This window comes from Rutidosis leptorrhynchoides, chromosome 2, assembly GCF_046630445.1.
Source record: "Rutidosis leptorrhynchoides isolate AG116_Rl617_1_P2 chromosome 2, CSIRO_AGI_Rlap_v1, whole genome shotgun sequence".
Lineage (NCBI taxonomy): Eukaryota > Viridiplantae > Streptophyta > Magnoliopsida > Asterales > Asteraceae > Rutidosis > Rutidosis leptorrhynchoides.
In genome coordinates, this window is record NC_092334.1 from 631,399,901 (window position 1) to 631,415,249 (window position 15,349).

Here is a 15,349-nt window from a genome sequence, read left to right on the forward strand (position 1 = left end):
GAAAAGCTCGAAAAGTTGGAACTGGAAAACGGATTGAGCTAACCATGAAGGAAACCAAGGACAAATACAAGGACCAAACCCTATATTCAAAGAATTCAGGAAATTCTTGATCCGTTGAAATCTTTAGAGAATATATTGCTCCGAAGTCATGTTAAAATCTTGCGGAAATTTTTTTTTCTCCATCAACCATCGAACTTAGAAATTCCAAAATATCATCATCAATATCTTCGATATTTCTGTGGATATTTTCATAAATATTCTCGTTCGAAATTATATACCTCCTCGTGCTTCCTGTGTATCATTATATTGGAAACATTCAATAGAAAATTTAGTACCGAAAAGCGGATTATGCGAAACTATGAAAGAAGCCGTGGACAAATCACAAAGAATAAGTTTGACTTCAAAAAATCTAAATGATTCAATGTCTGCTGAAGTCTTTAGCGAATATTTTGCTCATTACTCTAAACCTTTGCGGACAATTGTCTCCATCATCCTCTGATCTTAGATATTCAAAGATATTATCGTATCTTTCAATATAAATATCCTCGATATTTCTGAATATATTTTTATAACTAATACTATCTGAAATCATTTATCTCTTCGTGCTATCAGTGTTACATCATAAAGAAACTGTTAGTTTCTATATTCTGTAAACTTTCGAGTTTAAAATATAAATGTTATTGAAGTAATGTTGGGAACTGATGCATGAGTTAGTATAATATAATGACACTTGATCAACGTGATTATATTACAGTAAGTCATGCTGAGTTCTAATGGGACATGATGGTTCACAGTAGATCATACCACCATCATGTGTCATGTTACATAACTCTTTCATTCTAATTAACTTCTGAACATATCAAGGAAGTATATTCTTGATAGCTCTATTCTCAATGATTCTGGTAATTTGACGAATCAAATCGTGCTATTACGTTCTTTCTTGATTATAACATTAAATTCATTCGAAGCTCCATACTTACAAATTTTAGACCATTACTCGTTTTACTAGAGATCGAGAGGAGATTAAAAAGACGAAGAGCTCCGAAGCATAAAGGAAGATATAAAACTCGACAACAACACTGAAATTACAATAATTAAAAATTAAAACATCACGACAATTAAAAATTAAAAGATTACAATCAAACTACTCGTCGTCGTCAATTGTCATCTACAAAGTAGCTTTCACTAGTCATTTCACCATCCGTAAGGTACTCTGGAGACATCGGTATTTCTCTTGATGCCTCAACTGCTGCGTCAACTGATTCATCGAGATAACGGTAACCCAACGTCTCTTCATCTTCAAGTACCGCATACAAAGAAATGCGTTTACCGCGATCATCAATGGTATCTTTTATAAAGTACCATTGGTCATCGGTACACAGAAAACTTGCCCTACAATCCGCATCATAATCATCTTTATAAAAGAACACAGACGTGAATTCACACGGAACTTTTTCCTTCAGAAAGGATAGCAAGTCTTGTAAACCAACATCACGAATGTCAATATCTTCAAACGAAATACTGTCGCCCCACTTATATTCCTTCATTTGATTACGGAAATCACCTCTGTAATAAACATCGAATGAAACAATCATTGGGGGAAGTGTTAACATTTTGCAGTTTGGGAGTGTTTGATTTTGATTTTGAGAAAGGTGGAAATATAAAAGAAATATATATTTGAGTGTATAAAATAAAGTATATGGTTGGTGTTTTTATAGTGTAAAAGTGACCGTTGGGATAGCCGTTGAAATTTTTATTTTATTTTACAAACGACTAAAATTTGGGCAAGTTTTTGGGCGAAGGTGGACGATGCCCCTTGGGACCTCTCTCATGATAGTTTCATCCGTGCTCTACGAATAATCGAATTATTTTATCTATATTAGTCTATAATGATAAAACTCCATTTATCAACTCATATTCGTCATGAAAACATTTTTATTGTTAGCCATGTCCACCTCACTCAAATTTCGGGACGAAATTTCTTTAACGGGTAGGTACTGTGATGACCCAGAAATTTCCGACCAAATTTAAACTTAATCTTCATATGAATTCGACACAATAAGCACAGTTTGTATAGTTGAGTCTCAAGAATTTTTGAACTGTTTACTTTGATTCATTTGACCTTAGACTGCTCTCGGTGATTCACGAACAATTGTGTGTGTGTGTGTGTATATATATATATATATATATATATATATATATAAACATAAGTGTATATATACTATTTTGAATTAATAAAGTATAATTTAATCAATAGAAATTAAAAATGAAAAATAATGAATAGAATAATTAAATCTATATATGATCTCTATTAATAATTAATAATATAGTGTAATATGTATAAAATATATAAATATCAACTATTCAAAATATATTATTATAGATGAGACATAATTAATAATTTGTAATATTAATATATTAAATTAAATCAAAAGTTGTTATAGTATTATTATTACTAATAGTATTATTATCATGAATATTATTATTATTATTATTATTATTATTATTATTATTATTATTATTATTATTATTATTATTATTATTATCATTAATGATATTATGATTATCATTTTTATAATTACTTTTATCATTATTCTTATTAGGATTATTTTGATGTTATTATTATGAATATTATTATTATATCCATTAATATTATTATTAGTTTTAATTAAATATGAAAATAGTAAAGATGATTTATGGAAATCTATTTCATATCTTAATCAACTTTATCAATTTTGTATTCTATCTCAACTATGGATACCAGTCGAAATTATTAGTGATATAGATACAAAATAGATGAACGAACCTATCTGCTTTATTTTATTTTATTTATCTACTTGAAAAGTACTTGTACTTTTTGTCTGTAAAAAAAATCGAAGTCCATCAGATACACACAAAATCAGTTACAAAATATTATCTACTTCATTATTTTTTTCTCATCTCTTGAACAACTTATGTACTTCCTGTCTACCACTTTGTTAACATCACATTGATCTTGTACAATTAAGATTCGATCCACTTAGCAAATTCCAAAATTTCCGTTAGCCATCATCTATCACATATAAAGATGATATATTATATATGCCTACAAGAAAATTTACCACATCACATGGTAGACAAAATGATTGAGAAAAGTTGTGTGTTTTGTTGTTCACTATCCAAAATTAAAATTAGGATTCATTGCCACTTCTTGACTCTTTATATATGGTATGCATACGTACAAGACATAAAAACAAACTTCACTACCCACTTGAATTCGCCATTCACTAACCATCGACTACCAACATTGTTTTAATACTACTACTTTGTTGTTCGAACAACACCGAGACACAACTCATCGACCACCTTACAAACACCATCTCTAAATTACCAACGAACCTATTTCATCAAGACCATCGAACTGTTATTGTTTCATTTTGTAACCGAGACCACACACACGATCACCCATGATCACCCTTGTTTTACTAATACTTCCTCATACCACCACCACCCTTGCTTGTATCTTTCTTTTGCAACCACCACAAACAAACCCACCATCAATGTTTTATGTTTTCTATCACCATAAGACAACCATTGAACATCACCGGTTGATCACCATAAACCAAACCAAACCCACTTGAACTGCTATTAGTCGATCCTTGCAGTTCGTGACTTGTTCATCTTCAAACACCATAAAACCGCCAATCAAATTGATCACCAAACATACTAATTTGCTTTCTGTTTATGTTCTTTGAATATTCACATGAACCCATAACTCAATTGAGTTTCTCTGTTGTTTCCTCTTGCTACGAACACAACAACATAAACCTTCAGCTTTCGATTAGAGTTACTAAACTAGGTGATCAAACCTTCTGTCTTTCGGTTATTTATAACTGCAATTTAATCAATTATTTAATGATGTAAACTTGAAAGTGATTGCCATTTATAAAGTGCTCCCACTTCTCTTTTGGCCGAAAGATAACAATCAACCTTCCACGTGTGGTCTAATAATGATATAATATAGAGAAAAAGATGAGTGGATAATGGCATATATTTTTTTTTCGTTACTGTTTCCATCGGCCGAAATGTTTATTTTCCTGCTGGGCCGATTGCTTGTTCTAAGTTGGGCTGTGTTCTATCATTATGTTGGGCTGCTGCACTAGTTCCTTTTTTTTTTTTTTACCGAAGCCACTTCCCATTTATTGGGCCAAAATAACGAGCTAAGTTATAGGATTGGTTATAAGGATTTTGAAAATGTTACAATTATGATTATGATGAGGTGATGATGTATGTAATATGGTGATCATTATGGTATGATTATAGTTATGATGTATGAAAGATGATGATTGTGACCGTATTATGATAATGACCCGTGAATGGTGAATTTGTGTTAATGATTTCGGTTACGATTAAGAGATGATGATTATGAAACGTGTATATGTTAATGGTGATAAAAGAAGGAGGGTTTCGATAATCATAATCGTGATCAAAATATATTATGATTAAAATGACAAAGATTAGGATGCCGATAGTATTGGTTAAAAGAATTATTGGTGCAAATTAAATCACATAGAACCAAAACGGAGGAATAGTTAAGGATGTTTATGGGTTAGCGGGAGGTCGTGGGTTCGAGCCCGGACTGGGGCATTATTTTAAGCCTTTTTCGTTTGAGGTAGCATTTTTTATAATTATTATTATTATTATATTATTATTATTATTTATATTTATTATTATTACTACTAAAGTTATTATTGAATGTTGTTATTATTAATATTATGTTAATATTAATAAAATGACTACTATCATTAATATTTTTAGTTATCACTAAGTAGTAACAGTAAGTAATATTAATTTTATTATTACTATCATAATACAACTTGTTACATTTAACATTAAAAATTAGTATCATTATCATGTTCATAATTATTATTATCATCATTATTATTAATATTAGTACTATCATTAATATTATCATTTCAAATATTATCGTGTAATATTAAAATTACTGTTTTAACAATCGAATGATATAAATATGTTTATTTCATATAACATAACAAAAATTATACTTTTACTTAAAAAAATATAAAATGAAATAATATAATGAAATAAATAAGTGATTGATATAAAAATTTTATCATTAATAATAATAGATATATATATAATTATTCGATTACAATAATGTGTATTAATAAATATACAAATGATATAGGTTCGTGAATCCGAGGCCAACCCTACACTTGTTCAATGTCGTTATATGTATTTTTACTACAAAATACATTATGTGAGTTTCATTACTCCCTTTTTAAATGCTTTTGAAATATATATTTTTGGGACTGAGAATACATGCGCTTTTATAAATGTTTTAAGGAATAGACACAAGTAATCGAAACTACATTATATGGTTGAATGATCGAAATCGAATATGCCCCTTTTTATTAAGTCTGGTAATCTAAGAATTAGGGAACAGACACCCTAATTGACGCGAACTCTAAAGATAGATCTATCGGGCCCAACAAGCCCCATCCAAAGTACCGGATGCTTTAGTACTTTGAAATTTATATCATGTCTGAAGGAGGATCCCGGAATGATGGGGATATTCTTATATACAAATTGTGAATGTCGGTTACCAGGTGTTTAATCCATATGAATGATATTTTTGTCTCTATGCATGGGACGTATGTTTATGAGAAATGGAAATATGAAATCTTGTGGTCTATTAAAATTATGAAATGATTATTTATGTTAAACTAATGAACTCACCAACCTTTTGGTTGACACCTTAAAGCATGTTTATTCTCAGGTATGAAAAAAATCTTCCGCTTTGCATTTGCTCATCTTAGAGATATTACTTGGAGTCATTCATGACATATTTCATAAGACATTGCATTCGAGTCGTTGAGTTCATCAAGATTATTATTAAGTCAATTATAGTAAGATATAGTACGAAATGGTATGCATGTTGTCAACTTTCGATGTAATGAAAGATTGTCTTTTCAAAAACGAATGAAATGTTTGTAACATGTATCATATAGAGGTCAAGTACCTCGCGATGTAATCAACTGTTGTGAATCGTTTATAATCGATATGGACTTCGTCCGGATGAATTAGGACGGGTCTTCACAACACATTTAAGTAAATACTTCCTATTTATATATTGCTAATTATTATTATTTTTATTTACGTATAATTATTCAGCAATTTACACAACATTTTAATTCAGCTTAAACATCACTGTTTTGTCACATCGATCAAATCATACGCAGATCGTGTACAACTCTACACGATACGCGTATATTTTAAATCATACGCGGAACGCGTATAATACTACGCGAAACGCGTAAGTATAAATACGAGTACTGTAGCGAATTAGGTTAAAATTTAGGGTTTTAAATATTTTATTATTATATTTAAGTTTTTAATTTATAATTAGTATTAATTATTATAATTTTCTTTTATACATGTTTTAATCTTACTAATTAGTATTAACTATTATAATTTATAGTTAGTAATTAGTTTATACTTAGTTAATTATTATAATTCCTATTAAATTATATTAATTTAATTAAAACATGTTATTTAGTCAATTTAAATAAATTTATAATATAATTGCTCAAAACAAAATTCTAATCAATTAGTTTTATTAAAAGTTATTATTCTATTAACTATCATTTAGTAATAAACTTATTAGAATAACTTCAATTAATTCACTTTTAAGTTAATAATTATAAATAATGTATTCGTATAAATTAATAAGTAGTTAAATTAAATTAGGATTAAGTTATATTTTATTATTATGTAGTATTATCAATTCCTAATCCAAAACCCCCCTTAAAATAAGTTTAACTTCAAAGACTATTAAAAACCATTGAACACTGTATCCCTGTGGAACGAACCGGATTTACCAAATGTGTTTAACTTCATTATTATTATTATTATTATTATTATTATTATTATTATTATTATTATTATTATTATTATTATTATTATTATTATTATTATTATTATTAATCTGATTATTGTTATTATTGTATTATTAATTGTATTAAGGATATTATTATTGTCATCATTATTATTAATACAAATAATAAATATTATTTACTTATAATGACGAAAATGTGTAATCTTATTAATACAAGTATTAGTATTAAGTAATATTATTATTAGTATTAGCATTATTATTAGTTCAATTATTATTATTATCATCACAACTATAAGTATTATAACCATTAGTAGTATTATTATTGATATTATGATCATTATTAATTATTGTTATTTTTATAACATTATTCTTATTATTATCATTTTAGTTATTATTAAGTAATATCGTTATGAACTAAAAGTATTATTATTATTGATACAAAGTATGATTATTATTATTATTACAATATGATTATTATCATTATTGTTCCTACGAAAATAACACAAAATAATATTATTAATATCATTAATATTAGTATTAATATCATTGTAGAATTATTATTATTATTAACAAAAGTATTATTATAAAGATTATCATTAGTAATAAGATCGTATAATAATAATAATTATTATTAAGTATTATGTATTATTATCAAAATGTTTAGTTTCATTATCATTATTATTATTATTAAACTTATCATTTTATATAAAATTTGCATTAATATTATTATTATTAAATCTAATAGTATTATCATCCATATCTTAATAATTTCATTAATTTAACTAACAAATGATATTCATATAACAATAAATTTAATACACATAAGTAAACTATATTAAGATCTTATTATTTATTAAAAAATATAAAATAATTATATAACAAAATATATAAAAATTATCACTAATAATAATATAAATATTTGCTCGATTACGATATTATGTATTAATGAATATACGAATGATATAGGTTCGTGAATCCGAGGCCAACCCTGCATTGTTCAATTTAGTCATATGTATTTTTACTACAAAATACAGTATGGTGAGTTTCATTTGCTCCCTTTTTAAATGCTTTTGCAATATATATTTTTGGGACTGAGAATACATGCGCTGTTTTATAAATGTTTTACAAAATAGACACAAGTACGTGAAACTACATTCTATGGTTGAATTATTAAACCGAATATGCCCCTTTTTAGTCTGGTAATATAAGAATTAGGGAACAGACACTCTAATTGACGCGAATCCTAAAGATAGATCTATTGGGCCCAACAAGCCCCATCCAAAGTACCGGATGCTTTAGTACTTCTAATTTATCATGTCCGAAGGGAGTCCCGGAATGATAGGGGATATTCTATATGCATCTTTTTAATGTCGGTTACCAGGTGTTCACCATATGAATGATTTTTATCTCTATGCAGTTTGCAAAATGCCTGATACGAGATGTGTATTTATGAGAAATGAAAATCTTGTGGTCTATTAAAATGATGAAAATGAATGATTATGATAAACTAATGAACTCACCAACCTTTTGGTTGACACTTTAAAGCATGTTTATTCTCAGATATGAAAGAAATCTTCCGCTGTGCATTTGCTCATATTAGAGATATTACTTGGAGTCATTTATGACATATTTCAAAAGACGTTGCATTCGAGTCGTTGAGTTAATCAAGATTATTATTAAGTTAGTTATAGTTGGATATATTATGAAATGATATGCATGCTGTCAACTTTCGATGTAATGAAAGATTGTCTTTTCAAAAACGAATGCAATGTTTGTAAAATGTATCATATAGAGGTCAAGTACCTTGCGATGTAACCAAATGTAATGTATTCGTCCAGATGGATTAGGACGGGTCCTTTCAGATGATACCAAGGATGTTGATGTTAAAAAGGATGTTAATGAGAAGGCTGATCATGAAGAGGTGGCGAGAAAACATGAACCAAGGGTTCAACAACATAAGTTTACAAAAAAAAATTAGTAAGACAGTCGAGAAACATAAAGGTAACTGATTTAACTTAATGTTGTTTTTTCCTAGCCTTTTAAATTACTTACTACAATTAGTTTTTCATATTTGTAATGAATAGGATGATGAAAAAGACAAGCCTGATGAAAATGTAAATTTTAATGACGACGTGAATGAAAAAGAAGATGCAGTGATTGAAGAAGTGACTGAACCAATAACAGATGCAGAGTTTTTTCCATATGTTGATGTCCAAACGGTGATGAACGAAGAGAAAGAAGAAAATGTTGATGAAGAAGAAGATTATGTGGTTCGAGAAGTAAAAGATGGAGTGTTTAAAAAAGTTAATGAAACAGAAAAAGATGCAGAGTTTGAAGATGATGTTGATGAAGAAATGGTGATGGAAGACGACAAAAAAGAACATCTTGATAAAGATGTTAATGAAGAAGTTAATAAAGAGGAAGATCCATTGATTAAAGATATTGATGCAGAGCTTGCAAATTTTAGAATGAACCCCAGTCCTTCAACAAGAAGAAGGAAGTCTGAAAGAATCTTATTGAAGAAGCTTTCAAAAACTGTTTTCGTCAAAAATGGCAAAGGTATGAGTGAGAACAATCCAATCAAATTGTAATTTATGATGAATATTTTTGATGCTACTATAACTGTGTTTGTTAATGTATATTTATGATGCTACTTTTTTTTTATTGAAGTTAATGAATATTTGTGATGCTACTTTTGTATAAAAATTTTGTTATGGTAATATAACTACCTTTGGTTATGGTAATTTGCCAATGCAACTGTACTTAGGATTATGATTGCCAGTGAAGGTGGTTATAAGGTCAACATTGCTATTCTTATTGGTTATTGGGTCTGATTTGCCATGTATACTACCTCATGGGTTTTTTTTCCTTAATTGGAGTGAGCGTTGAGTTGTTATTACTACACCATGCATATGTTGGTTTCTGAATTAGGCATATATATATATATATATATATATATATATATATATATATATATATATATATATATATATATATATTATATATATATATATATAAATATATAATAGTCTACATTTGGTTTTCTTTTGGTTTCCATAGTGTGCAGCAGGTAACTAGTCCAGGTTTTAGTTATTTTGTCCCGGTTGGTTCTGCTAGTACTAGCAGGTTGTGGTTGCCTATTGTTACTATATAGTATAACTTCCTTTCATTACATAATAACTGTTTATATGTTATAGGTTATATATAGTGTGTTTGTAGGATGTTTATAAAATTTATATGTTGTTAATATAGTGTTATATGATGTTTACAAAATGTTGTGTAATCGCGTCAATCATGGTGTGTTAAAACAGTCAAATTGGTGTGTTTCATTTTTATGTCCAGTTCTGCTGATTGATTTTATGTTCGGGTCTGCACTACATGTCTACAATCGTGTTGTGTAATCCTGTGAATCATGGTGTGCTATATAGTCAAATAGTTGTGCTATAGAATCAAACATGTGTCTTGATATTATTAAAGTTCATGTAAACCTAGATTTAAACAAACCTGCATAACAAACGACAAACGACAACATGTAAAGAAATAGAAAGAATCAATTGCCTCTGATTTTAATGTATCCATTGTTAACACTTGTAACTTGAATTTTGTAACTAAAAGCTTAATCCCTGCACTTTATGTACGAAACAGAGAAACAAGCAGAACAAGAACAGAACAAGCAGAACTAAAAAAAGATGTATTTTTCTGTATAGAGTTTTTATATTATACATAAGTTTAATAATAATCTTATTTACGGTATATAAAAGTTTATATTATTATAATTATATTATACGTTATACTTATCAAAATCCATTCCTAAATCAAATTATTTCCTAATTCAAACTCTTCTCCTCTAACTAACTTCGTATTAATTTGGTCCGTTAGTGTTAATCTGCAATTAGACATGTCAGGTTATTAGGACTCTTTGTTTAATTAGAAGTGTTCTGTTAACTTACGTTAACGAACTTTAAGGGTTAGGTTGATTAAACGGAGCTCGTTAACTTATATAACCCGTTAACTTATTTAAACTTATTTAGACGTGTTCCAGTTAAAAGGCGTGTGTTGCAAACTATTTAGATGTGTTTTTTGTAACTTATTAGACATGTTCGTCATTTAGACGTGTTCCTGGCAAAACCTATTAGATGTGTTTCCAATTAGACGTGTTGTTTTTTCAATCAGATGTGTTCCTGGTAAAAGTTATTAGAAGTGTTGTTAATTACACGTGTTCCTTGAAATACTTGTTAGACGTGTTGTCAATTAGACGTGTTCCTGTTAAAAGTCATTAGACGTGGTTACCAATTAGAGTTGTTTTACTTATTAGACGTGTTGCAAGTTTCTAATTAGACGTGTTGCTACAATTATTTAGACGTGTTCCGTGTTTTTTTTTTTTTTTTTTTTTTTTTTGTAAAAACCTTAATTAGGCATGTTCAGTTTGATAAATTAGGCGTGTTATGTAGTGAACACGTCTAAATGAAGGGCTCTAAATGAGCCTGAATGTAGTAGTGTGAGATTTTTATGCGGTCAGTGTTTTAATTTGATCATTTGTAGTTAGAGTTCACTATCATGAATATTAATCTGTGAATTTAAAGAAGAGAAATTTTCTAAGAAGAATGATCAACAATATGAATTTAACGAGAGCAAAAGTTAATATTCGTAAATTACATGTGAATTTAACGAGAGCAAAAGTAAATATTCGTAATTCATATGTGAAGATATTACGCATAGAAACTAGGGTATTTTTTATGCAACTTGATGAAAGAGTTGGGACTATATTTGTACACTACGGATGTAAATTTTTGTATGGCTTTAGGCGTAAAACGTCTACATATCAAGAATGTGTTTGATAAAACTTAGATTTAACATCGAATAGTTCATAATCTAAATGATTCAAAGTTTCTGAATAGACTTGTATCTAAATGAAAATAAGATGTTTAATAATGTTTTTTGAATAACAATATGAATTGAGTAAAATTGTCTTATTAATGTGTTACATGAATAAAATTCAATATACTTGGTTGTTAAAATATGTTATTTAGTCAATTTAAATAAATTTATAATATAATTGCTCAAAACAAAATTCTAGTCAATTAGTTTTATTAAAAGTTATTATTCTATTAACTATCATTTAGTAATAAACTTATTAGAATAACTTCAATTAATTCACTTTTAAGTTAATAATTATAAATAATGTATTCGTATAAATTAATAAGTAGTTAAATTAAATTAGGATTAAGTTATATTTTATTATTATGCAGTATTATCAATTCCTAATCCAAACCCCCCTTAAAATAAGTTTAACTTCAAAGACTATTTAAAAACCATTGAACACTGTCTCCCTGTGGAACGAACCGGATTTACCAACAAACTAAACTACACGGATAGGACCAGTTGCCTATATATGTTTGAAACCAACCTAAAATCGTTAAAACACCATATAAACAATAAAACAATTCGTGTAACAAAACAACTCAAATCCGTTCATAAATAAAGGTATTGTTTCAACGCATCAACTTTTTGGCGCCGCTGCCGGGGAGCGGTTTTCGTTCATAAAAATTTTAATAGACTTTAGGTTATTCGATCCTTTTATAGGAATTCATTCCTAGAAAAGTTTTTAGTGTTATGATAGAAATTAATGCATGAATTTACGTTCCTCCAACACTGAATTAACTTCTCCATATCCTGAACCCGAAAGAGAATTTCACGAACGCTTAAGAGCTCAAGAAGTAGAGTCTCTCGCCGAGGATTTAGAATCAATTTCATTAGATTCTAACTCTGAACCAGATATTCAACAAATCATAGAACCAGATATGGCTGTTACAAATCAAATGATGGAAGCATTAATGAAGGCGACAAGAACAGGTCAAGGCCACGCAATCATCCAACCTACGATGACTGGCGGCTTTGAAATAGAAGGTCAATTCCTTCACATGGTGACTAACACATGCCAATTCGGTGGAGCTCCAAATGAGGATGCTAACGAGCATCTTCGTAAGTTTGTAAGCATTTGCAAACTATTCAAAATCAAGGATGTCTCCGATGAAGTGGCATGTTTGAAAATCTTTCCATGGTCCTTAAAGGACGATGCAAGAGATTGGCTAGACTCATTACCAGAAGGTTATATCAACAACTGGAATGACATGATGGACAAATTTTTGTCAGAATTCTTTCCTGCTTCAAAAGCAGCAAAATTGCAAAGTGATATAAATCATTTCAAACAAAAGTTTAACTATACCCTTTATGAAGCTTGGACCTGATTCAACAAAATGCTTAGGGTATGTCCTCAACACGGGTTGAATACATTCCAAAAAGTCCAAATATTTTATAAAGGAGTAAATGTTGCTACTAGAAAAGATATCGATGTTGCAGCCGGTGGTTCGATAATGAAGAAAATGCCAGAAGACGCTCACACAATCATTGCCGATATAGCAGCACATTCCCATAATTGGCATCAAGAGATAGAATTCTCTAGATCATCAACCATTGCTAATATCGAAAGCAATGATGAAATTGCTTCTTTAAAAGTAAAAATGGCAAATCAAGCAAGACAAATTGAGAAAGTAACCAAGGAAATGCATGCTATCAGGGTAGGATGTGAAATGTGCCAAGGCCCCCATCTTACTAGTGATTGTGATAAAACAACAATGGAAGAGCAAGCAAATTTCCTAGGATACTTGCGAAAAGGTGAAATGAATTTCAACGACTTCCCAGCGATAGAAGCAAATAACCAAAAATATCCTCCAATTAACAACTATCAAACAGGAGGACCTTCAGGTTTAAATAATAATAACTATCAAGGAGGAAATCCGGTTTACCAAAACAACCAGAATTTCCAAAATCAAAATCAAAATTAAAGAAATACACCACCAGGTTACAATAACCTAAACAACCGAAATCAACCTCAACAAATTTATCAAAATAATTTCCAACACAATCAGCCACAACCACAACCACAACCACAAGCACTTATACAACCACAACCCGAGAAGAAATCCGGTTTAGAAGATCTCTTAAGAGATTTTATGGTTGAGCACGAGCAAACTGCGGAAATTCAAACTCAACAAATTCGAAATCAACAAGCTACGATTCAGAATTTAGAAAGAGATGTTGGAAGGATCTCACAGTTACTATCAGAGAGGCCACCAGGCGCTCTCCCCTCAAATACTCAAGTGAATCCCAACAACAATCAAACAAGGAATGAGCATGTAAATGCTATAACTACTAGAAGTGGTTTAACTGTTAACCCAGAAACTAGTAAGACCTCAGAAGTTCCTTTATCTCCTCCTATTTTACAAGAACCCATTGATGTAGATGAACATGTTGAGAAAGAACAAGAGAAAGATGATCCACCTGAGATCATATCAAAGAAAATTGAAGAACCACCATTGAAGGTGCACAAAGCACCTATTCCATACCCGAAAGCATTAAAGAAAGACAAACTCGCGAGCCAATATCAAAAATTTGCAGATATGATCAAGCAAATTAGCATTAACATGCCACTCGCAGAAGTTCTTAGGGGTATGCCAAATTATGGAAGATTTATTAAGGATCTCATAGCCGATAAAGGTAAATATAAAGAAGTTTCAACCACATTCCTCAATGAGGAATGCTCAGCAATTTTGCAAAAGCAAAAGATGCCACCGAAACTTGGAGATCCTGGTAGTTTCATTATTTCGTGTCAGATGGGAGATTCAGTAATGTACGATGCATTAGCTGACTTAGGCGCAAGTATCAATCTTATGCCGCACTCCTTATACTTAAAACTAAACCTAGGTGATCTAAAACCAACTAGGATGCGTATACGCCTAGCAGATAGAACTTTTAACTATCCTATTGGTATTGCTGAAAACCTACCAGTCAAAGTCAATCATTTAATCTTTCCTGCCGACTTCGTTGTCCTCGAAATGGAAGAAGATAGCAAGGTTCCCCTAATTCTAGGGCGACCATTTCTAAATACCGCTGATGCAATTGTGCGTGTTAAAGACAAAAGCTTAGTCTAGGTGTAGGGGAAGATAGAGTTACCCTAAACATAGATAAAGCTATGAAACAACCTATCTCTTCCGATGACGAATGTTATAAGGTAGATATTGTTGATTATTGTGTCGATAAAGAATTACAAGAATTACTAAATGTCGACACCTCGAACTTCACCTCAGTGAGTGAAGGTGATGAATTCGATGTAGAACTTGAACTTGATGAATTATTGAAAGTAGTAATCGATGAAGATTGCTGTAAGGAAGAAATTCCCAAGGAAGATGAACCCTTTGAAGAAATTACCAATGGTAACAGGTTCCGAATAAAATCTTCCTTGGAAGAACCACCAACCTTGGAACTTAAAGAACTCCCGGAACATTTGGAGTATGCTTATCTCCAAGGTACATCACAATTACCCGTTATAAGTTCATCAAAACTTTCCGATAACGAAAAGAGTAGGTTAATGTCCGTTCTAAAAACTCATAA